At 41.6% G+C, this 22,866-nt stretch overlaps 1 protein-coding gene across 1 annotated transcript in view; it reads right to left on the bottom strand.

Annotated features, from left to right (window-relative positions):
• Positions 1-16,401, bottom strand: part of MX1 (MX dynamin like GTPase 1) — a 109,352-nt gene extending 92,951 nt beyond the window's left edge. The window contains exon 1 of the mRNA XM_033942024.1: positions 16,323-16,401. The gene's annotated coding sequence lies outside the window, so the exon portion shown is untranslated. The remainder of the gene's footprint in view (positions 1-16,322) is intronic.
• Between the last annotated feature and the right edge of the window lie 6,465 nt (positions 16,402-22,866).

Here is a 22,866-nt window from a genome sequence, read left to right as displayed (position 1 = left end):
ATTTACAATGACCCTTGTTATATTCAGATCTTAATTTGCATAAATTATGAAAAATGTAATATTTAGACATAGCATAAGATTCTCAAATTGTCTAATATGATTTTCTAAATTATGTAATTGTTATTTTCTTTATGCCAATGAGCTGAAAAGCAATTGATTACAGCTCTCATGTAAATGCCCCTGACCCTCCCATGCTCCTCCCAAGGCTGCGCAGTGTGTGCACCCTTTCAATTACGTGCTGAAAAATTTGCACACAGATCTTTACAGAAGAGTGTCTAATAAACTGCATGGGCAAATTCAAATTATTGCCACTTAGCACCAATAATTGATAAGAACATAAGAACATAAGAACATAAGAACATAAGAACATAAGAAGTTGCCTCCGCTGAGGCAGACCATAGGTCCATCCTGCCCAGCGGTCCGCTCCCGCGGCGGCCCATCAGGCCCATTGCCTGAGTAGTGGTCTATACCTATCTATACCCTTCAATCCCTTTTTCTTCTAGGAATCTATCCAAACTTTCTTTGAAACCATTTAATGTTTTCTTGTCTACAACAGCCTCTGGAAGCACGTTCCATGTATCCACCACCCTCTGAGTGAAAAAGAACTTCCTAGCGTTTGTTCTAAACCTGTCCCCTTTCAATTTCTCCGAGTGCCCCCTTGTACTTGTGCTGGTCCTTAATTTGAAAAATCTGTCCCTGTCTACTTTTTCTATGCCCTTCAGGATCTTGAAGGTTTCTATCATGTCTCCTCTAAGTCTCCGCTTTTCCAGTGAGAAAAGTCCCAACTGCTTCAACCTGTCAGTATATGGGAGATTTTCCATTCCCTTTATCAGTTTAGTTGCTCTTCTCTGTACTCCCTCAAGTACTGCCATGTCCTTCTTGAGGTACGGCGACCAGTACTGGACACAGTACTCCAGATGCGGCCGCACCATTGCACGATACAGCGGCATGATGACTTCCTTCGTCCTGGTCGTAATACCCTTCTTAATGATACCCAACATTCTGTTAGCTTTCTTTGAGGCTGTAGCGCACTGCGCTGATGCCTTCAGTGTTGCGTCTACCATCACTCCCAGGTCTCTCTCCAGGTTACTGACCCCTAGCGGTGTTCCCCCCATTCTGTATGTGAACATCGGGTTCTTTTTCCCCACGTGCATGACCTTGCATTTCCCTATGTTGAAGCTCATTTGCCATTTTTCGGCCCACTTTTCCAGCTGCGTTAGATCCTTTTGGAGATTTTCGCAGTCTCCCCTGGTTTGAGCCCTGCTGTATAGTTTGGTGTCATCTGCAAATTTAATAACCTCACACTTGGTTCCCGCCTCTAGGTCGTTTATGTAGATATTGAACAGGAGCGGTCCCAGCACCGACCCCTGCGGAACTCCGCTCGTGACCCCTTTCCAGTCTGAGTAATGGCCCTTTACGCCAACCCTCTGTTCCCTGTTCGCCAGCCAGTTTTTGATCCATCGGTGGATCACCCCTTGTACCCCGTGGTTCCATATCTTCTTAAGCAGCCTTTCGTGTGGTACCTTGTCGAAGGCTTTTTGGAAGTCAAGGTAAATGATGTCTATAGATTCCCCTTTATCCACCTGGCTGTTTACCCCCTCGAAGAAGTGCAATAAGTTTGTGAGGCATGACCTACCCTTGCAGAAGCCATGCTGACTCGGTTTTAGCTGCTCATTGTTTTCGATGTGTTCACAGATGCTGTCCTTAATCAGTGCCTCCATCATCTTTCCTGGGACTGAGGTCAGGCTCACTGGCCTGTAGTTTCCTGGGTCTCCCCTTGAGCCCTTCTTGAAGATGGGCGTGACATTTGCTATTTTCCAGTCCTTCGGGATCTCTCCGGTTTTTAAGGATAGGCTGTATATTTGTCGAAGTGGCTCCGCTATTTCGTTTTTTAGTTCCTTGAGTACCCTTGGGTGAATGCCGTCCGGACCTGGAGATTTGTCACTCTTTAGTCTGTCTATCTGCTTGAGTACATCTTCTTGGCTTACCTCTAAATTGACCAGTTTTACATCTTGGTCTCCTTTTACGCTCTCTTCAGGTTCTGGGATGTTGGTTATATCTTCCCTCGTGAAAACTGACGTGAAGAACTCATTTAACCTGATTAGCAATTATTGACGCTAAATGGTTCTTTAGACAAACGCTCCAATCATTATGCACAAAAAATAGACATAATCAAGATAAACAGTAGAGAACTATTTAAATTAGTGAACACTATTTAAATTAGTGAACCGATACTGCTTCTATAAAGCAATCAAGCAATGTAAAATCTCCATCTGCTGACATATTAGCAGAATTTTTTTAATAATAAAATTTGTACGTTAAGGGCCACTTTACAGTCTACTAATCTTCCCCATTTTCAACCAGTGCAGCTGAGAGAAGGTGTAAGGGCTGACATGTACTGGAATGATTTTGACATACCAGATTGGCAACAATTTATTAAGTTGTACAACAAATATGCTAAGTCAAGCTGTTTATTACATCCAGGTTCTCCGACAATTATGAAGAAGGCCCCAATTACTTTTAAGGCAGATTTGTTCAAATGGATTAGTTATTCTTTGATTAATGGGCTATTTCTGAATGAGTTGGGTCATATTTTGGTTACTCCGATCATAAAGAATCATAAAGAAACTATATCTATCAAAACAAATTATAGATCCATTGCAAGTATACCCTTGTTCTGTAAAATAATGGAAGGTCTGGTCAACTTAGAATTAAACATCTAAAACAATTTTACATTCTTCATGTTCACCAATCTGGTTTTAGACAAGGTTTCAGTACAGAAACCTCTCTGATTGATCATATTCATTCTTTATTAAGCCAAGGCACTAGCACACTAATACTTCAATTTGATCTTAGTAGTGCTTTTGACTTGGTGGATCATGAGATTCTTTTGGGTTGTTTGGATGCCATGGGAATTTTTGAAAAAGTTTGAGATTGGTTTCAGGGTTTTTAAGGAAAAAGATTGTATCAAGTTTTTAGCAATGGTCAGTATTCTAATTCTTGGAGTAATCCTTGTGGGTACCTCAAGGCTCACTATTATCACCCACTTTGTTTAACATCTATGTTAACCCTTAGCCAATCTTTTACAAAGCTTAAATGTAATTTTTTACATTTATGCCAATGACATCACAATATTGATACCAGTTATTTCTTTTACTTCTGAAATAAAAAACCAGATCACTTTTATTCTAAATCAGATTGAATAATGGACTGTTGAATTTAAGTTGACATTAAACACTGATAAAACCAGATTTTTCTTGGCTAGTCCCAATGATAAAATTACAGATAAAACTCTTTGTATAAGAGGACAAGAATATCCAATAGTCTTGTCTCTAAAAATTTTAGGAGTTATACTTGACCACCATTTAACCTTGGGGGTAACATACTGATATGCTTGCCAATAAATGTTTTTTGCATTATGGAAATTGTATTCCATCAAAAAGTATTTTGATGCTACTTCTTTTAGGTTATTAGTCCAAGCATTAATCTTATCCATTCTTGATTACTGCAATATAATCTAGCTGGGAGCCTATAAAACCATTTTAGGAAGATTAAGGTTAATCCAAAATACTGCAGTCCGTTTAATTTTCGGATTAAAAGAACAGGAACATGTCAGCCCTTACTATCGTCAGCTGCACTGGTTGCCAATGAAAGCATGAGTACTTTTCAAATTTGCTTGGCTTTGCTATAAGATGTTATTTGGATTAGTTCCGTTATATCCTTTTCTTATCTTGAATTGTACTGTCCGACTAAGTCTTCTCAATGTTCTGGTTTATTCACTTTTCCTAATCCTAAAAATTGCCGTTACAAAAAGTATTTTGATTGATCTTTGGCTTATCAAGTAGGCAAAGTTCAACTATGGTTAGATGATCTGATTCAACAATCTGCATCTTATTGGATCTTTAGAAAATCGGTTAAGACCTATTTGTTCAAAAAATTTGTTCTTGATTGATGATTGTTATAGTTTCATATTGTATTTTTTTAATTATTGAAATATTGTATTGTTTTTCTGATTGCTTTGTACTATTACTGGAATGTCCAGCCCTTCTTGTTCTGTGAACTGCGTAGAACTTTTTAGGTGTTGGCGGTATAGAAAAATAAAGTTATTATTATTATTAAATTAAATTGTGGGCACAATCTGGATGCATAACCAAATTACAGTGTGCAATTTTGGGTGTCATTTATAGAATTTGGGGAATAATGTGCACTCAGTGCATCTTCTTTGTACAATTATCAGCAAAGGAAAAACCACAAATGTGCATTTTGTGTTTTTCTTTTGTTAATGGCATGCAATAACATGGGATTTGTCATTAACATTTCCTAGGTCATTGCAAACAGAAGCCAATCCCTATTCTAAATGCAAAGCACTTTTGGTCTCTCACCATTCCCCATTGTCTATGATTTCCCCTACAATAAATGGATGTCTTAGTCCACTTAAAAGCAAAAGGTAAAAATGGTTATGGGTGGAAGCATGTTAAGAAATCCTTTCAGAGAACAGATATTTTGAGTAAGGGGGAGGGGTCTAAAGGATACCCCATAATAAAGAAAAAGTGGTTTCTTAAGAAAGGTCTCTGTGGCCTTGGTAAAGGGATGCACAGGATTTTTAGGGGCTTTAGATACCAACTGGGGAATTCTATAATGGCACGTAAAGTTAGACTACTAAATAGATAGGTGCCTAACTTAATTAGTAAATTGACTTCTATAATGACCTTTACCAAGCTCATAATTGAAAAAATAAAATTTAATTGGGAGATAGGCGCCTATCTTTTGTAGAATTACCTATCATAGCTTAACACCAAAGTAGGCATGTTTAGGTGACTTGGGTACCTATAATGTAAGCCTTTAAAATCCTGGCCTTCATTGCAGGCACCTAAGTTTTAAGTTAGGCACAATTCTGTAATGGGTGCCTAAGTGTAATTGACATGTAATAGGCACATAACTTTAGGTGCTTATTTTTAGGTGCCAATTAAAGAATCTGGCCCCAAGTGCATAGAAATAGGCACCTACATCCTGTCACACCTGTGCTTTTGCCGAGCGGTTTTAGGCAGCCTGGCAGTGACATATGACTTAAACTCTGGCGTAAGCCCCTTTGAAGAAGGGAAACTTTTCAAATAGGACACCCCTAGGTTATTATCTAGCACAGCTGGTGTAATCCTTTATAGAAAATCCATTAGTCAGAATGGCTTCAATGAAAATTATAAGCTTTATTAGGCCACTGGCCTCAGCAACACAAAGCAATCCCGGTTCCACCGGTGGCATGAACTTTACAAATGTGAGAAGAATTCTTCAAAACAAAATATAATTCAATCTGCTCTGGGCTTTATCAAATGCAACACAGTCCTAGCATTTCTCTTCACCAGAGTCTTATAATTGTGTAGGCTATCTGCCATCAGAGTCCAAAGTTCCTTCAGCTTTAATGCAGTCCAGCAGGTAATGGTAAACTGGAAAATACTCAATAAGCTGGGACTGTATTTACCCAGTAACCATAGAGCAATCTTCTAGTCAACGTTTTTGGTTTAAACTTCAAAGGCAAACAGCATTAATTGCCTCTCACTGGTTGCTAAAGCAAACAGACAACAGCTGCAAGCCAGAACGGAGGTTTGGCAACAAGATACCAGAGTACTTCCAGGCTGTCTTTCTGCCTAGCGTTTGATTAAGCTAAGCTAAAGTTTGTACAGTAAAAACGTTTAGGTTCTTGTGCTTTACTCAGCCATGTAATCAGGAAGCAAACTTGGCAGTTTCCAATAATAGAACTCCTGCCATAACACTTTCCCCATTTATCAGCGAGGCAGCAGAGAAACAGCAAGGTAAAAGAATTTTTCCCTTTGGGACTCACAGTTCTTATGCTATCTTCATTTGTTCTGGCTGACTTTCAAACGAAGCACTACTCTCCTCAATCATCATGGGCTCAGGAATACAGGATTTTGCAGGAGAGTTCACCATCTGCTCCTCCCTCATGTCCCAATTGGACTCAGCAAAATGTCCTGGCTGCTTCCAGGAAAGGACAGCCTCACGCTGGGCTTCCTGGCTCTGCACTGATCCTGCCTCGAGAGCTCTTCTGGTTCCTTCCTTCGTTCTCAGCTCTCTACAGAGCCTTGTTTTAAGCTGAGGGAAGAAACCACTCCCCTGTAGCTGCAGGGGGGGAGGGTTTCCTTTCCTCTGCTTGTAACGTTTCTCTCAGGGAAAACTGCTTGTCTGCCTTCTGCTTCCCAGGCACTAGATAATGAGAGAGCAGAGATTTCTGCTTTTGCTTAGACACTACCTTGGGTAAAGCAAAGCTTTCTTGTTCTGTCTCCATGGTTTTCTCACTGTTCACAGGGTAGTCAGCTGAATTGCTCTCTTGGGCACTGACCTGGTCAGCCCTTCTGCACCGGGGTTTATATGTTTTATTATATTTCCCTGTGATAAACCTCGGGGATGCAGTAGGTTTGTCACAGTCCTAATTATACAGGTTGGAGTTGGCTGTATAAGGTGGTCCCAAAGAGAGGCTTCAGTAAAGAGAGGGTGGTGGCAGTTCTGATAGAGAGTAGAACTGGGGATATGCAGAGAAGGGATCTTGGTCGAGTCAGAATCAGTGACGTACCAAGAGGGGATGGTCTGCCCCAGGTGCAGACCATAAGGGGGTGCTCCCGAGATCAGTGTCAGTGTCATGGTCCGGGAACTTCACTGCTCTGCCAGTCTCAGTCCTTCCGGGATCTGGCAGATAGGAAGGGCCGACGTGGCAGAGCAGCAAATTAAGGCTGCTGACAATGAGAGAACAGGCTGCTTGTGGCCCACCTCACCGGGGCCTTCCCTCTGTTGTATCACTGATGACACAGCAGAGAGAAGCCCTCGCGGAGCAGGCCACAAACAGCCTGTTCACAGCACTGCTTGTCAAATCTCATGGTGGTGGTGGGGTCAGTCACGTCTGGAGGTGCTGCACAGGGGGATGGGAGGGAGGAATGGAAAACTGCTGCACAAGAGGATAGTAAGGATGGATGGAAAGCTGCTGTACATGGGGGAGAAAGGAAGAATTGTTGGACAAGGGATGGAGGAGAGTAAGGGAGAGATACAACAGGGGTAAGAGGGACAAAACTTGCATATGGTAGAAGAGAGGAAGATATGTATAGAGAACAGAGAGAGAGAGAGAAAGAGAAATGTTGGACATAGGGTGGCGGGCAGATAGAGATGCTGCATGGAGGGGAATAGAGAGGTTTAACCAGGGCACAAGGCAGGGAGAGAGAGAGAGAAAGAAGAGAAATGGTAGACAGCAGTGTTCCCGCTAAGGTGTGCTGGCCTGCGCGCGCGCACAAAATATTACATCGCAGCGCAAAGTTTCTCTTCACAGCGCACACACGCGTCGCAAAGGTAAGGGGAGGTGAGGTAAGGGGACGCATTGGGGGGATTGCACTTCCCCACAATTGCCATGCTTCGGTTCCTCTTCTTCCTTCCTTCCTTCCTCCCCCCCCCCCCCCCGCGGGACCCTGCGGCACCATCAACTCTTACTCCCTCTAATGTCGGCCCTGCAGCTCCAGACTTCCTCGCACCTTCTCCCCTCCCCCTTTGGATCGCTATTATTTTAAATGTTATAGCCGCGGAGCTGTATCCATCAGTGGAGATGTCTAACCTCGGCCTGCCCCGGAACTCTTACTGCAACAGTGACTTCCTGTTCCTGCCTAGACGGGCGGCTGCTGCAGTAAGAGTTCCGGGGCAGGCCGAGGTTAGACATCTCCACTGATGGATACAGCTCCGCGGCTATAACATTTAAAATAATAGCGATCCAAAGGGGGAGGGGAGAAGGTGCGAGGAAGTCTGGAGCTGCAGGGCCGACATTAGAGGGAGTAAGAGTTGATGGTGCCGCAGGGTCCCGCGGGGGGGGGGGGGGGGAAGGAAGGAAGAAGAGGAACCGAAGCATGGCAATTGTGGGGAAGTGCAGAGCTGCAGGGAATAGTGTTGCGGTACCCAGCTGGAGGGAGAAGGAAGATGAGGGAGGGAATTAAAGGAGATGCCAGGGCTTGGAGCATAGGAGGAAGGTATGCCAGTCTAAGGGAAAAGGAAGGGGGAGATGTGAGAGCATGGAGGGGGAACGAAAGATGGAAGAAAAGGAAAGGAGAGAGATGCCAGAGAATCAGGGAAGGGGAGATACCAGACTATGAGGAGAGGTGTGGGAGAGGGAAGGCGAGGAGAGAGATGCCAGACCAATGGGGTGAAAGGAGAGATGGAAGGGGGAGGCATACAGTTTCTGGAAGGGGCATAGAAGGAGAGAAGATGCCATATAGGGGAAGAGAGACGGCAGACAGTGAATGGAAGGAAGAGAGTTACAAGAAGATGAGGAAAGGAGAAACCACAGAAGACAAAGGTAGAAAAAAATTTCTATTTATTTATTGCTTTAGGAGACATGTGTCACTGTTTCTGTGAAGCATTGTATGCAGAGTCCAGCTTCTTGCTGGTTCAATTTAACCTTTGTCTATGTATTTTTATTTTATCCCCCCTTTTACAAAACTGTGAAGCGTTTTTAGCACCAGCCTTGGTGGTAGCAGCTCTGATGCTCAGAATTTTATGAGCATCAGAGCTGTTACCTCCGTAGCTAAAATCCACACTACAGTTTTGTAAAAGAGGGAGGGGTTAGTTTGTGATTACATATTCCTTACTAGGCGAAGGTGTTTTCTGTGTTCTGTGTGTTCGAAAGACATGGTTTTCTGTTAGGATTGACGGTGTAGGATTGATCTGTGCTGGTCTGGCTTGTTTAGTTTTACAATGGGTGTATTGATGTACTGCTCACTGCAATATGTAAGATGCTGCCTTTTCCTAGGTACTCATGTGTGACGTGTGGTTTGTTACTAAAAATCATGTTTTTCTTACAGATGGGGGGGGGTGCCAAAAAATGATGGGCCCCGGATGTTACATATGCTAGGTACGCCACTGTATGTAAAGATACCAGAAAGCTGGCGTAGCAAAAACTTCTAAGTTTTGAGTATTTAACCCTCCCACAATCTCACGGGCACTCGTTTCAAGTTTATTGAGATTTTGATTTAAACGCAATATCAAATATTTTCAATGCGTATAACAAAAATAAATTTGGGGAAATAAATAAAACCATTTGAACCAGTGTTCCCGCTAAGCTGCGCTGGCGTGCGCTGGCGCACAAAATATTACATCGCAGCGCACACGTTTCTCGTCACAGCGCACGATCGGAAGAGGCGTACGGCAGATGGCAGGGCGGCGAGAGGAGAATCGGGCGAGTTGGCTCATAACTTGCTGGCGCCCGATATTTTTGGCTCACGGTGAAAAAAGTTTGCTCACAACACCCGCCCGCTTAGAGGGAACACTGGTAGACAGTGGGAAAGAAATTTGGATATGGCAGTGGAAAGGAAGGTACAGAGATGGAAGACGGATGGTGAGCATGGAGAAAGAAGAAAACATCAAATGGGCAGAAGACCATGACGAGTGAGTTAAAAAAGACAAACAGAAACCAGAGCCTGTGACCAACATGATTTGAATAATAAAATGACCAGACAACAAAAGGTAGAAAATAAAATTATTTTTTCTATTATGTGATTACGAGATGTCAGATTTGAAATGAGTTTCAGATTTGAAATGAGTATCCTGCCCGAGCTAATGTTAGACAGAAAGCATGAACTGGGACCTAACAGACCCCCACTTTTATAAAACCTTAGTGTGGTTTTTAGTGTTGGCCGCAGTGGTAACAGCTCTGACACGCATAGATTTCCTACAAGCTCCTATGAGTGTCAGAGCTTTTACTGCCTCGGCTAGTGCTAAAAACTGTACTATGATTTTGAAAAAGTCTGTGTGTGGAGAGAGAGAGAGAGAGAGAGAGAAGAAAAGTCTTTTTTGTTTATTATGTTTACACCACAACGCCGGAGTGGGGTTGGAGAGGTTGTCACCTTATGTAATGTTATATTGTAACACTGTGAATGTTAAACTGTAACCCATTTTGAGCTCTCTGGGGAGGACAGGATATAAAACTAATTTAAAAAATAAAATTAAGATTCTGGAACTTGGAGACTTGGTGGATGGCTGGCTAGCTGTTAAGCTCCCTCCTTTGAGCACATTTATTGGACCCCAGAGATATAATTTTTCTTCTGTTTATTATAAAATCCTCTACTAATGGCATCTAACAAGCAGAAGATGCAGGAAACTCCCGCAAAATCTGCAGGAAAAACAAAAAGATTAAAAGAAGATCCACAGATTCCTAGTGGGATTCCTTTGCCTTTGGATGCCTTGGATATAATAGAGATAATGGAGGAACTCAGAAATATCAATTTAATGTTAATTGAGATGAAAAAGGAGATGAATATCATGAATAGCAAATTGGATTTGGTAAACAACAGAATGGATAAGATTGAAAATAGAATAGAAAAGGTTGAACATGTGCGAAAAGAACATAAAGAAGATCATAAGATCCTAAAAGAAATGGGTAAAAAAATGATAGATCTTGAGAACAGATCAAGAAGACAGAATTTTAGGATCCTTGGATTAAAGGAAGGGGCAGAAGGAAGAAATATGATTTCCTTTTTAGAAGAAACATTATCGAAAATACTTCCTATCAAATTGAAAATGCCGATTGAAATAGAGAGAGCACACAGGATCCCGGGGAGAAAATCTCAAAATCAAGAAAAACCCAGGCCAGTAATAGTAAGATTACTGAGATTTCAACATGAATTAGAGATTTTAAAAGTAGCAAAAGAAACAAAAAAATTGACATATAAAGATTCCAAGTTACTCTTTGCTCTGGATTTTGCCAAAGAGACTATTCAGCTGAGAAAACAATTTTTACAATTAAGACAACCGTTAAAGGACATTGGAGCTAATATGGGTTATATTATCTAGCACTGATGAGAATTACATATAAAGAAAAATTTCATCAATTTGAGGATCCGGAAAAACTTAGAGTTTCTGTCATCTCAAGAAACACCTATGAACTAGAGATTATTATATTGAGAGTAACTGTGTCTTAGTTTTGTTTGTTTTTTTACCTTGATATGGAAAAGTTTGGAGAAGTATAGAAATAATTTAATATTTTTGTTACTGACTTTGTTTCATATTAAAAATGCATGCTGCAACGGATTTTTAACTGTAATGGAACTAATATTATTTAAAACAGAAGAAGATTCTACACTTGAGCAGGAAAAACAGCTGCATTAATATATTCAAATAGATATCTGACGTCAGACGAATCCGAAGAAGAGAGGGGAAGGGAAGAAGAAATAGAAGAGGCTTTGAAGAATCTTCATGTTCGTATAGAGCCAGGGAGCCCGATGATATAACTGGGTTGAAACTCTTAGGCCTGATGATTTTGATGGCAGTATGTTAATTTTATAGAAAGCCTGGCTGGATATGATTTGATGAGAATGGCTGGAGATCGCAATTCAAGGGCGGGGCTCTGGAGATAAGCATAATTTGCCTTGCATTCCCTGTACCCATTGTCACTGAGAAACGTCGAGAGCACATCACTCTACCTCCCACCTCGGAAGTAAAAGGGCTAGAGACTCTGTGAAGATGGGACTACCTGTGCATTGCGGTGGGAGCACACTCATTCTCTGCCGATCAAGAGAAGAAAGGATTGGAGGTGTGTAGAGATGGAGCTTTTCATGCAGAGCAGTTTCCTACTTGATCACTTTTCACCGCAGATTATGTTGCCCTATGTAGTACTTCTCAGGTCTTTTGCGGATTTGGGCCTATGGAAGCGGTCGGACCTTTTATACTTGTGTCGTTTCCAAATAAATATGGTAAAAAGTCATTCCTAAGTAATACAAAGCATTTTACTTTAGCTTGCTCTTCAGTTGCTGGCTTCCGGCTGTGATCTATTTGATTTTTAGGGGTCCGTCGGTGTACGGCTCTCATCGGGTTCCTGTCTCTTTAAATATGGGCCTATGTGGCGAGAGTTGAAGATGGAGAGAGCGCTGGGTCGGTGGTCACTGATTCTTGTGGTCACACCTGCTGCCACCAGAAAACAGGACACTGAGACCTTATGGCAACTGCCGAGGACTTTGCAGATCAAGTGCTACGAGTCAAAATCAATATCTCCCTCACATCAGCAACGTACGGAAGCAGGACATCTCCATTTGGTTCTAGTTATATGAAATTTAAAGTTTTTAGTGAAGATCTTTGCCCTAGGAAGTAGGTTACTCCTGCTTTTGGTTGAGTCACGATTTTGATAAAGAAACATCAAATTTTAGCATCAACTAGAGTGGCTCTACGCGAAGTCGATTACCTTGCTCCCGTGAAATGGAATGATACTTTGCATTCGCCCAATTGGAGAAACCCTCACGTGCAGAGTCAGGGACAATACATTGAATGGAAGTCTTGGCGTAAGCGTGGACTCTGGGCTCTTCATCACCTGCTGTCTTCCACTGGTTTTATTGACTTTACTGTACTTTGCTCTTCTTATGGGCTGGAACCTTCCCAGCAATATCATTGGTTACAGTTGCAACATAGTGTCAGAGCTTATCTAAAGTCAACCAAGCTTGTGTCAACGCCACCCTCCATACTAGTATGGGCCTCAGCTTTAATCTCACAGCCTGGTCAGGCCTCCTATTGTACAAGTTTCTTCATCGCAAGAAGTTTGAGCCCTCACCTGCTCTATATGATATTTGGGCTTATGAAACCAAACTGGATCTTGATCGTACAGCATGGGTTGATACCTGGTTATTGTCCTTTAAGGCCTTAAAGTCCTCTGCTATTCTACAAATGGTCCTCTATTTATACCATAGGGCTTATTGGACGTCTGTCAGACTCTCTAAAATGAATAACACTGTATCTGACCGATGTTGGTCTTGTTTCAAGGAAATAGGTACGTTGAGTCATATGATTTACTACTGCCCTCATTTACAACTATTGTGGGGTGATGTTTGGACTATGATCTGTAAGTTGCTCCCTATTTCAGATGAACTGTCCTATGCGATTGTCATTTTTGGATCTTGTGCACTCCAGGTACCTCTTGATAAATATGAAGCTAAATTACTCAAATCTTTATTGTTGTTGATGATAAAAACTATACTCTCTTGTTGGAAAGATTTTTCTTCACTTAATTACACTATGTGGTGGAACACAGTATGTCTCTACTCCAAGTAGACAAAAGAAAGAACCTCCCTCACCCCAAGAAGTCTACAAAGATTAGGGAAAAGAGATGAAGTCCAACTCCAAACTGAGCAAAAAATGAAAATAATTCTATAATTTAAAAGTATTAAACGGTCAAGCCCTCAGTCACACAGCAACCTCTGGAAACTCCAGGGAAAAGCTGTCGCGGGTTTACACCCAGAAAGGTGTTAACTGCGAAACATCCCCGGGCTTGCTCCGGATAATTTTTATAGTGCTAGACTAGTGCAAAATGTGCAATGTGTGAAAAAACTCGAATGAAAAAACACACATTATCAAACTAAAGAAGGAGTTCATCTCTTACCCCTAAGCTGGGGGCCAAACTGGAAAGTTAGTGTCCAAATCCAACCAAGCTCAAAGATACACAGCCTGTAAGAACTTAGCTTCTCCGTGTGTAGTGGAGATGGTGATCCATAAGCAGTAAATGAAGTAAACGTCCAATGGACTCCGTTTCGGGGGTGAACACCCCCTTCCTCAGGAACCGCACTGCTCAATGACTCTCAAGTTTGTAAATGAAGCAGGAAAGAAATGGCACTGGTATGGAGAGGACGCCCTCTTTTTAACTCGCAGAAACAGAAACAGGTGAAATGAAAAAGTCAGGTGATCAAGCACCTGACCAAGACAGCTTGCAAAAGACCTTGAAGCAAATCCTTTAAAGAAACATTCACGCTCAGTAAGTGTGTTGCCACTCTATATAGTCATTCAGACCCTTGGGGGTTAAAGATTGAAGCTCAAATATCCAAAATTGTTCTCTGTGTTGAAGTCGAGTCAGTCAGTCCCCCCTGTTAGGATTTTAATTTTTTACAGCTCACAAATACCAGCTTCCAAATACAAAGCCATGAACAAGCCTTGGCTAAGCCCTGGTTAATGTTTGTAGGGGTAGCAGCCCCTGTTGTCATGGTGATAGCTGATAAGGTAGAGAGGGTGGTTTATCATAAATTTTTAAAATATATTTTTATTCTTTGGGTTGGGGAAAATACAGAATGTACTTGCTTGGGGTTTTTTTTGTATAAAAGTTTAAACATGTAATGTGCAACTAAAATATTTATTGTTTTAAAATAAAGAGTTTTGAAATTACAAATGTGTGTGGTGTATTTTAGGAATTGCTAGTCATGTGAATTAACATCCTAAACTAAAACAATAGAAGGTGTGACATGGTTATAAGGAACAATGTTCTAGACTCATAGTGGTCAATCTGATATCTAAAATGACTAGCCAAAACAAACAAGATCTGTATGGATCTGTAGCATGGGCCATAGACATACAATAAAGCCTCTGTGAATGGATAACCCACCAAAGAATTCTGCAGAGAGAGTTGTAAGTGTATAAAAATACACCGTGAGAAAACCAACTAATGTGCTGGTTTTTGTGGAAGTTACACCAGATCCCCGGATACATCAATCGCTAACATGGTGAGTAGAAGTGGATTTTTAAAAAAATGGATATCATTTTTTTCGGATCTGGGCAAGTGGGCCCTGTCCCTAGAAGCATTCCAAGTGATAGTGTGAAGCCTGTGTTGGAGGTTAACGGTACTGTTTAGTTACTTTTTGAGCAGAACAATTTGTTTAAGCCATTGCTATAGGTGACTCTACTTCATGTGTATTGGATGTCTCTATGTGCTTGGGTACTAACTGTAGGCGGAGCTAGAGAGCCCAGTGAAGTATAACAGAGGCAGAGTAAAAAATCCGGAGTGGATTCCTTCTGCAACAGTATGCGGCTATGGGGAAATAACCCATATGTCTAGAATGTCTCACCTATCTACTGGAAAAGAGCTTACCAGGGTAAGTACATAATCTCTTTTTAGCATTTATAACTGGGGGTTTGTAGTTTGTATATATTGAGGTTTATTTACTCCAGTTCCTCTGCTGATTTATTATTTGCTTATAGGTATTTTATAAGTATTATGCTGACATTACATTATGGGCTTCTTTTACTAAGCTGTGCTAGCGTTTTTAACGCACGCTAGATGCTAACGACAGCATTGAGCAATGCAGCGCGTGCTAAAAACGCACCTTAATAAAAGGAGCCTTATCTCTCTCATATTTGAATTTCAGTGCTGTTAATAAGTATATTTTTTAACTGTTTCATGGTAGTCCTATTGTTAAGTTTCAATTTGCTGATTTTGAGTTTACCTCATTCACTATATTTATGTTTAAATTTGGTCTTTTACTACTGTTAATGCTGTTAACAAAATTGCAAGTTTTATGTTGAATTGTAATTGCTGTACACTGCCTTGAGTGAATCCCTTCATAAAGGCAGTTAATAAATCCCAATAAACTCTAGAGGCAGATACTGAGAGAGTGGCTGAGGTTGAGGCAAGGAACATGAGAGGAAGCTGAGTCATTCTTTCCTTGTTTTCGAGTGGGAAGAGTAAAACCCCTTGGGGAATAATTGTGGTGAACAGACAGGTTAGTTCATACATAGCTCAGCAGGAAGTAAAAGAGCTGCAGCCTATTTTGATTGAGTGGCATGGATATTTAAAGTTTGAAGACAGCCTTTTGATGAAGGTGGAATTTCATTGCAACTGTGCTGGGAAAAGTTTCTTTTTCTGCTGTATTCTAAAGAAAGAGAACACCATTATAGTACACCTATGTTTGGGACATTCAGAACTGAGCCAGGCATCAAGATTGGAAGGAATGGCTTTTGTCAATCTCACTACTACTATGTATATTCAGTAGGAACATATACAAAAACCAATGCATATAAGGTTTTTTTCTTGAAACTCAGAACACCACGTCAGGCTCACTCTGTTCATAGCCTTAAACTTGACGTGTAAGTTCCTCACTGGTTCATTTTCTAAAGTGAATTGCTTTTTAAATCTTAAATTAGCTTAAATAGTTATCAATAGGCTAATCAGTATCTATAAACAGAGTTAAGTTTAAAAATTAATAGCCCCAACATCACAGCTGATGATAATCAAAATACTTCATTGGACTACACTGTCTTCATAGATTTTCATTATATCCATCTTGATTAGGAGTACTATCAATTATGTGTCTTTTGTAAAGTACAATGTACATTTTGTGTGCAATATACAAATGATGATAAGAATAGTACATTTTCAATATAATTAATTATTTCTCCAATGCAATAAGTAGAACAAAGTTTCTCCAATGTAATAATAAGTAAGAAAAACTAAGAAATAAGAAGAACTAAGTCCCCCTCCCAGATTTCCCACAACACAGAGTGATCAAATAGTTCCTACTTGCTGATATCTATCTTACCAGTGACACTGAAGGTCGTGGGGCAGGGTATTCAGTAGTTCACCTGTGAGAAGGTAATGTGAACTTCTGTGCTCCTCACAGTGCTGAGAAAATCCTGTACCTTGAAGTTGCTTCCGCATTTATCCTTTATTCAGTTTCGATTTTCATAGGTAAAATGGGAGAAATGAAAGCTACTAGTTCTTGTAAATACATACCGGTAAATTAAGACAGCTTATAAACGAGAAGGCAAGGTTATAGCCTGGGGAGAAACTTGTCATGACATGCATGGCCAGATTATAATTGGTTGAAACAAACTGTGAATAGAAAAAACAGAAAGCAATTGCTTGCATAGCTAAAAATGGAGGTGAATTACTTATAGCAGAATTGTTCACAGTTTAGCATCGCAAACTATAAAAATGTAAAATGTTAGTAAGTTTGTGAAATTTATTTCTATATCTAGCCACACAGGGGAAAAAATGCACTATAAATCAGCTTATTCAATATTAAACCCGCTATAGTTCATATAGAAAAAGGAAGAAAACTAAGAACTGCTTTCAACAGGAGCTGTATAGCAGCAGAAGGAATTATCCCAGCGGTTAGAAGAGCTAAGTTAATGGTTGACTAACAAAATAGGTGCTTCAGAAATAGACAGGGAGGAAGCCACTGCTTGACCTGGGTAGCGTGGAAAGGGTAGCGTGGAATGTTGCTACTAGTGATCTGGATTGGCCACTGTTGGAAACAGGACACTAGGCTAGATGGATCATTGGTCTAATCCAGTATTGCTATTCTTATGTTCTTATAAAGTATGGGGAAGTCAAAACAAAAACTGTCCTTTGTCTGAACCTGGTTAAACTACTGAGAAAGCCAAAAATGTGCTGGGAAGATGAAGATCCTAGAAATGGGTCTAATGAGGAGAGGAGAGCTTATCAGATGTTGAAGAAAATCTAGGTGTCTGTGAGGGAGTCTACAGGATGTTGCCACTTCCTCTTCTGGATATTCCCTCAGAGTGGGGGAGATGCACAGAACTCTGACACTGTTCTTTTTTTTAATGGTTTTATTAAATTTTTCATCACATGAAACAAATAAAATATTAAAATCAATTGTCAACAACAATAAAGTAACAGATGGTTGAGCTACTCATACATTGACCATTAGTAGCTTTAAAAGAAATTATTCCCCCGACTTCGGGTCAACATCAGTATAAACAGCAGTATAGTAGTTGGAGAACATGAAAAGAACATAAGAACATAAGAATTGCCGCTGCTGGGTCAGACCAATGGTCCATCATGCCCAGCAGTCCACTCACGTGGCAGCCCTCTGGTCAAAGACCAGCGCCCTGAGACTAGCCCTACCTGCGTATGTTCTGGTTCAGCAGGAACTTGTCTAACTTTGTCTTGAATCCCTGGAGGGTGTTTTCCCCTATGACAGACTCCGGAAGAGAGTTCCAGTTTTCTACCACTCTCTGGGTGAAGAAGAACTTCCTTATGTTTGTACAAAATCTATCCCCTTTCAATTTTAGAGAATGCCCTCTCGGTCTACCTGCCTTGGAGAGGGTGAACAACCTGTCCTTATCTACTAAGTCTATTCCCTTCAGTACCTTGAATGTTTCGATCATGCCCCTCTCAATCTCCTCTGCTTGAGGGAAAAGAGGCCTAGTTTCTCTAATCTTTTGCTGTATGGCAAGTCCTCCAGCCCCTTAACCATCTTAGTCGCTCTTCTCTGGACCCTTTTGAGTAGTACCGTGTCCTTCTTCATGTACGGTGACCAGTGCTGGACGCAGTACTCTAGGTGAGGGCGCACCATAACCCAGTACAACTGCATGATAACCTTCTCCGATCTGTTCGTGATCCCCTTCTTTATTATTCCTAGCATTCTGTTTGCCCTTTTTGCCACCACCGCACATTGCGCAGATGGCTTCATCGACATGTCGATCAGAACTCCCAAGTCTCGTTCCTGGGAGGTCTCTCCAAATACCGCCCCGGACATCCTGTATTTGTGCAAGAGATTTTTGTTACCTACATGCATCACCTTACACTTATCCACGTTGAACCTCATCTGCCATGTAGATGCCCATTACTCGAGCCTGTTCTAAAATATATGAGAAATGGACATCGAGATGCTGGTGACATCCAACATGAACATCTATTTTATGGACTGTAATATTCAAACTATGAACAGGGCAAAACAAGGGCGTGGACACCTTTGTGGCAAAATCCATGTTATAAAATAGTCACACAGATGTTTATACAGTGCAGAGGGGTAGCCTAAATTCTGGAGACCCAGGTTCAAATCCTACTTCAGCTGAGGAAGAATTTGAATCTGGGTCCCCTGGTTCTTATCCAAATACATTAACCATTAGGCTACTCTACAAATCTTCAGGAAGGTCTATTAAGAGGTTAATTAAAAGAAAAAAAGATTACAGTGCCATAAATGCCCATAGTTCTCAATAAGAACATAAGAACATAAGCAGTGCCTCCGCTGGGTCAGACCAGAGGTCCATCATGCCCAGCAGTCCGCACACACGGTGGCCCAACAGGTCCAGGATCTGAACTGTAATCCTCTATCCATACCCCTCTATCCCCTTTTCCAGCAGGAAATTGTCCAATCCTTTCTTGAACCCCAGTACCGTATGCTGCCCTATTACGTCCTCTGGAAGCGCATTCCAGGTATCCACCACACATTGGGTGAAGAAGAACTTCCTAGCATTGGTTTTGAATCTGTCCCCTTTCAGTTTTTCCGAATGCCCTCTTGTTCTTTTATTTTTGAAATTTTGAAGAATCTGTCCCTCTCCACTCTCTCTATGCCTTTCATGATCATAGAAACATAGAAACATAGAAAGATGACGGCAGATAAGGGCTATAGCCCATCAAGTCTGCCCACACCATTTACCCACCCTCTTAAGTCTACTGACCCCCTAAAGCACAATTGTAATTATACTGTCACTCTACTGACCCGCTCATTCAAGTCCTAGTGACCCTATCCCTTGGCATGACCTCGTAGGGATCCCACATAGGTATCCCATTTGTTCTTGAAGTCTGGGATTCTGCATGCCTCGACCACCTGTACTGGAAGCTTGTTCCAATGCTCAATCACTCTCTCCGTGAAGAAGTACTTCCTGGCGTCTCCACGAAACTTCCCTCCCTTGAGTTTGAGCGGATGTCCTCTTGTGGTCGAGGGTCCCTTGAGAAGAAAGATATCATCTTCCACCTCAATCCGTCCCGTGATGTACTTAAATGTCTCAATCATGTCTCCCCTCTCCCTACGCTCTTCGAGAGTGTAGAGCTGCAATTTGCTCAGTCTTTCTTCATACGGGAGACCCTTTAGCCCCGAGACCAACCTGGTGGCCATCCGCTGAACCGATTCAATTCTGAGCACATCCTTACGGTAATGTGGCCTCCAGAATTGCACACAGTATTCCAGATGAGGTCTCACCATGGCTCTGTACAATGGCATCATGTAAGTCTCTATCATTTCCCCTCTAAGTCTCCTCTTCTCCAGGGAAAAGAGTCCCAGTTTTTCCAATCTCTCAGCGTATGAAAGTTTTTCCATACCTTTTATCAGATGTGTCGCTCTCGTCTGAACCCTCTCGGGAAACGCCATATCTTTCTTAAGGTACGGTGACCAATATTGGATGCAGTACTCCAGATGCGGACGCACCATCGCCCAATACAACGGCAGGATAACTTCTTTCGTTCTGGTTGTAATACCCTTCTTGATTATGCCTAGCATTCTATTTGCCTTCTTAGCGGCCGCGCTGCACTGTGCCATTGGCTTCATTGTCATGTCCACCATTACCTCCAAGTCCCTTTCTTGGGTACTCTCCTTCAATAATATCCTTCCCATCGTATAGCTGCACCTCGGGTTTCTGCTTCCCACATGTAATACTTTACATTTCTCAACGTTGAACTTCATCTGCCATCTCGTCTTCCATTCACCTAGTTTGTTCAAGTCTCTTTGCAATTCTTTGTAGTCCTTAGTCCGAGCTCCACTAAACAATTTGGTGTCATCCGCAATGTTATAGAGCCCAGTATCTCTTGCCAGTGAAGGGGTTGGGGGTATGGAAGAGACCATATTTTATCAAATTCTGAGGTTCTAAATTGGTTTGACCCTATTTTAGATCACTTTATTAGATTCCTCAGCTTTTTAAACCATGTTTTTACAATTTCAGGTTTCTTCTGTTTTGGAATTCACCAATGACATCGTTGGAACTCATTGATGTCATTGGAACACATAAGACCCATTTCTCTGTGTTCTACCATTTTCTAAATGTTTTTAAGCTGTTTGGTGATATTTTGGGATTTTATTTTTACAGTGATTTGAGGTGGTATGGGTTAAGCAACATCTCAAGAGTATTTTTATGATTGTTTAAGTTTGATCTTTTCCCGGTTTTTATAGATCCCACCACCAAACAAATCTGCATGGTTTTAAATGCATTATAAGATAACCCTTTTTATCCTTATATCCATTATTTATGTGTTTTAAAGGGCTCTTTTATGTTTTGGCTGATGTTTTCTATGGGACTCCAGATCTGAGTCTCAGCCTGCCTGTCTGACATTGCTACCTGAATATCTCACCGATTTGTATGCTTTGGAGACTGACTGAAAGCAACAAAATGCTTAGAGAGAAAACACAATAGCAAGACAGGCTGAAAGTTTGAAAGACCCTTAAACACGTGAAAAGTGAAATCCAGTATTAAATCAGGCTTGAAGGCCTTAAAATGAAAGTCTAATAAGCCTAATAGATAAGGACAGGTTGTTCACCCTCTCCAAGGTAGGGAGAACAAGAGGGCACTCTCTAAAATTGAAAGGGGATAGATTCCGTACAAACATAAGGAAGTTCTTCACCCAGAGAGTGGTAGAGAACTGGAACGCTCTTCTGGAGTCTGTCATAGGAGAAAACACCCTCCAGGGATTCAAGATAAAGTTAGACAAGTTCCTGCTGAACCAGAGCATACGCAGGTAGGGTTACTCTCAGTTAGGGCGCTGGTCTTTGACCAGAGGGCCGCCGCGTGAGTGCAGCTGACGATAGTAAGGGCTGATATATTCCTGTTTTTTTAATCCAAAAATTAAATGGACCGCTGTATTTTGGATTAGCCTTAATCTTCCCATATAAATCACTAAAACGCCTGAAGAATGCCACCATAGTAGTAAGACGGGCTGGAGGCAACAAAATACCCAAAAAGAGACAACTCAGTAGCAAGCTAAGCTGGATGACCCCAAACTAGTAAATAGTACAACAGCAAGACTGGCCAGACAGCACCTAAAACACCTGTACAATGCTAATAGAGCCCTCTAGACCAGTGTTCTTCAACCGCTGGTCCGTGGACCGGTGCTGGTCGGCAGAAATTTTCTGCCAGTCCGCAGGGCGGCACATCTATTGGGCAGAAGACAGTGTTCTTCAGCCGCAGGTTCACGGTATGATCAACGCGGCGTCTTCGGGCCAGCTCCCTGAATTTGTAGTGCACAAAGCCATGGGAAAAGGCTCCTATGCGCATCCTGCGCCTGAACCGGAAGCCTTCTCTCTGACATCGCAATGTCAGAGGGAAGGCTTCCAGATGAGGTGCGGGACGCATGCAAGGAACCGTAGCCCACAGCTTTATGCAATGCAGCACTCAGGGAGCTGGCCTGAAGCAGCCGTGTTGATCGCACTGTGGACCGGCCCAAAGATAACACCGGGCGGCAGGCCAGAAGGCAAGGCACAGCATGGACGGAGAGAGACAACCGTAGGGGGAATGCTTTTATTTTTTTATTTAGTGATTGATTTACATCTGCTGTCTGTTCAGGAAGAAATGCATTTGTTTTTTCCTCTGGGGTTGTACTGCTTGCAGAGTCTTGCATCATAGGGTTTGTGAGTAAATAATAGTACTTTTAGTTTTTGGGTCCTGAATTTGCATAGGGTTATCTGTTTTCTAGTAGGAATGAATATTGAAAAGCATAGAAACATAGAAACCTTTCTCTGTGAATAGATCCCACGTGTCTATCCCGGAACATCAACCCCCCTCGTAACATCACCACATACCTGAACTTGCAAACTGTTAACCCAACCCCCAATCACTAAATATGAACACTCTATTCAACTTACGGAACATTTCTACTTCTGTTTAAACAACTTGGCACTTCCTGGCCATGCAACACACAAACTGACGTAAACATAATTAATGTTATCAGATGTACACTGCAATACTCTTTATTTGTTGTACGGGATATTCACTGCTATACTCTTCAATTCGCTGTACGTAAAGTTTCTCTTTATTTTTATTGTATTTACAGTTTCTTGTATTGTAAACAGTTTCTTTTATTGTAAACCGCCTAGAAGTCGCAAGATTGTTGGCGGTATATAAAAATAAAGTTATTATTATTATTATTATTATTTGGCCTTAAAATCAGACACGCTGCTGGCCTCAATAACCTGAAGTGGAAGACTATTCCAGCGATCAACCACCCTTTCAGTGAAAAAGAATTTCCTGATGTCCCCGTGCAGTTTCCTGCCCCTGATTTTCCACGGATGCCACCTTGTTGCCGCGGGACCCTTGAAAAAGAAGATATCTTCTTCCACCTCGATGCGG

Source organism: Geotrypetes seraphini, chromosome 4 (assembly GCF_902459505.1).
Source record: "Geotrypetes seraphini chromosome 4, aGeoSer1.1, whole genome shotgun sequence".
Taxonomy (NCBI): Eukaryota; Metazoa; Chordata; class Amphibia; order Gymnophiona; family Dermophiidae; genus Geotrypetes; species Geotrypetes seraphini.
Note: the sequence above shows the minus strand (reverse complement) of the source record. Positions and strands in the feature narration are given on the sequence as shown.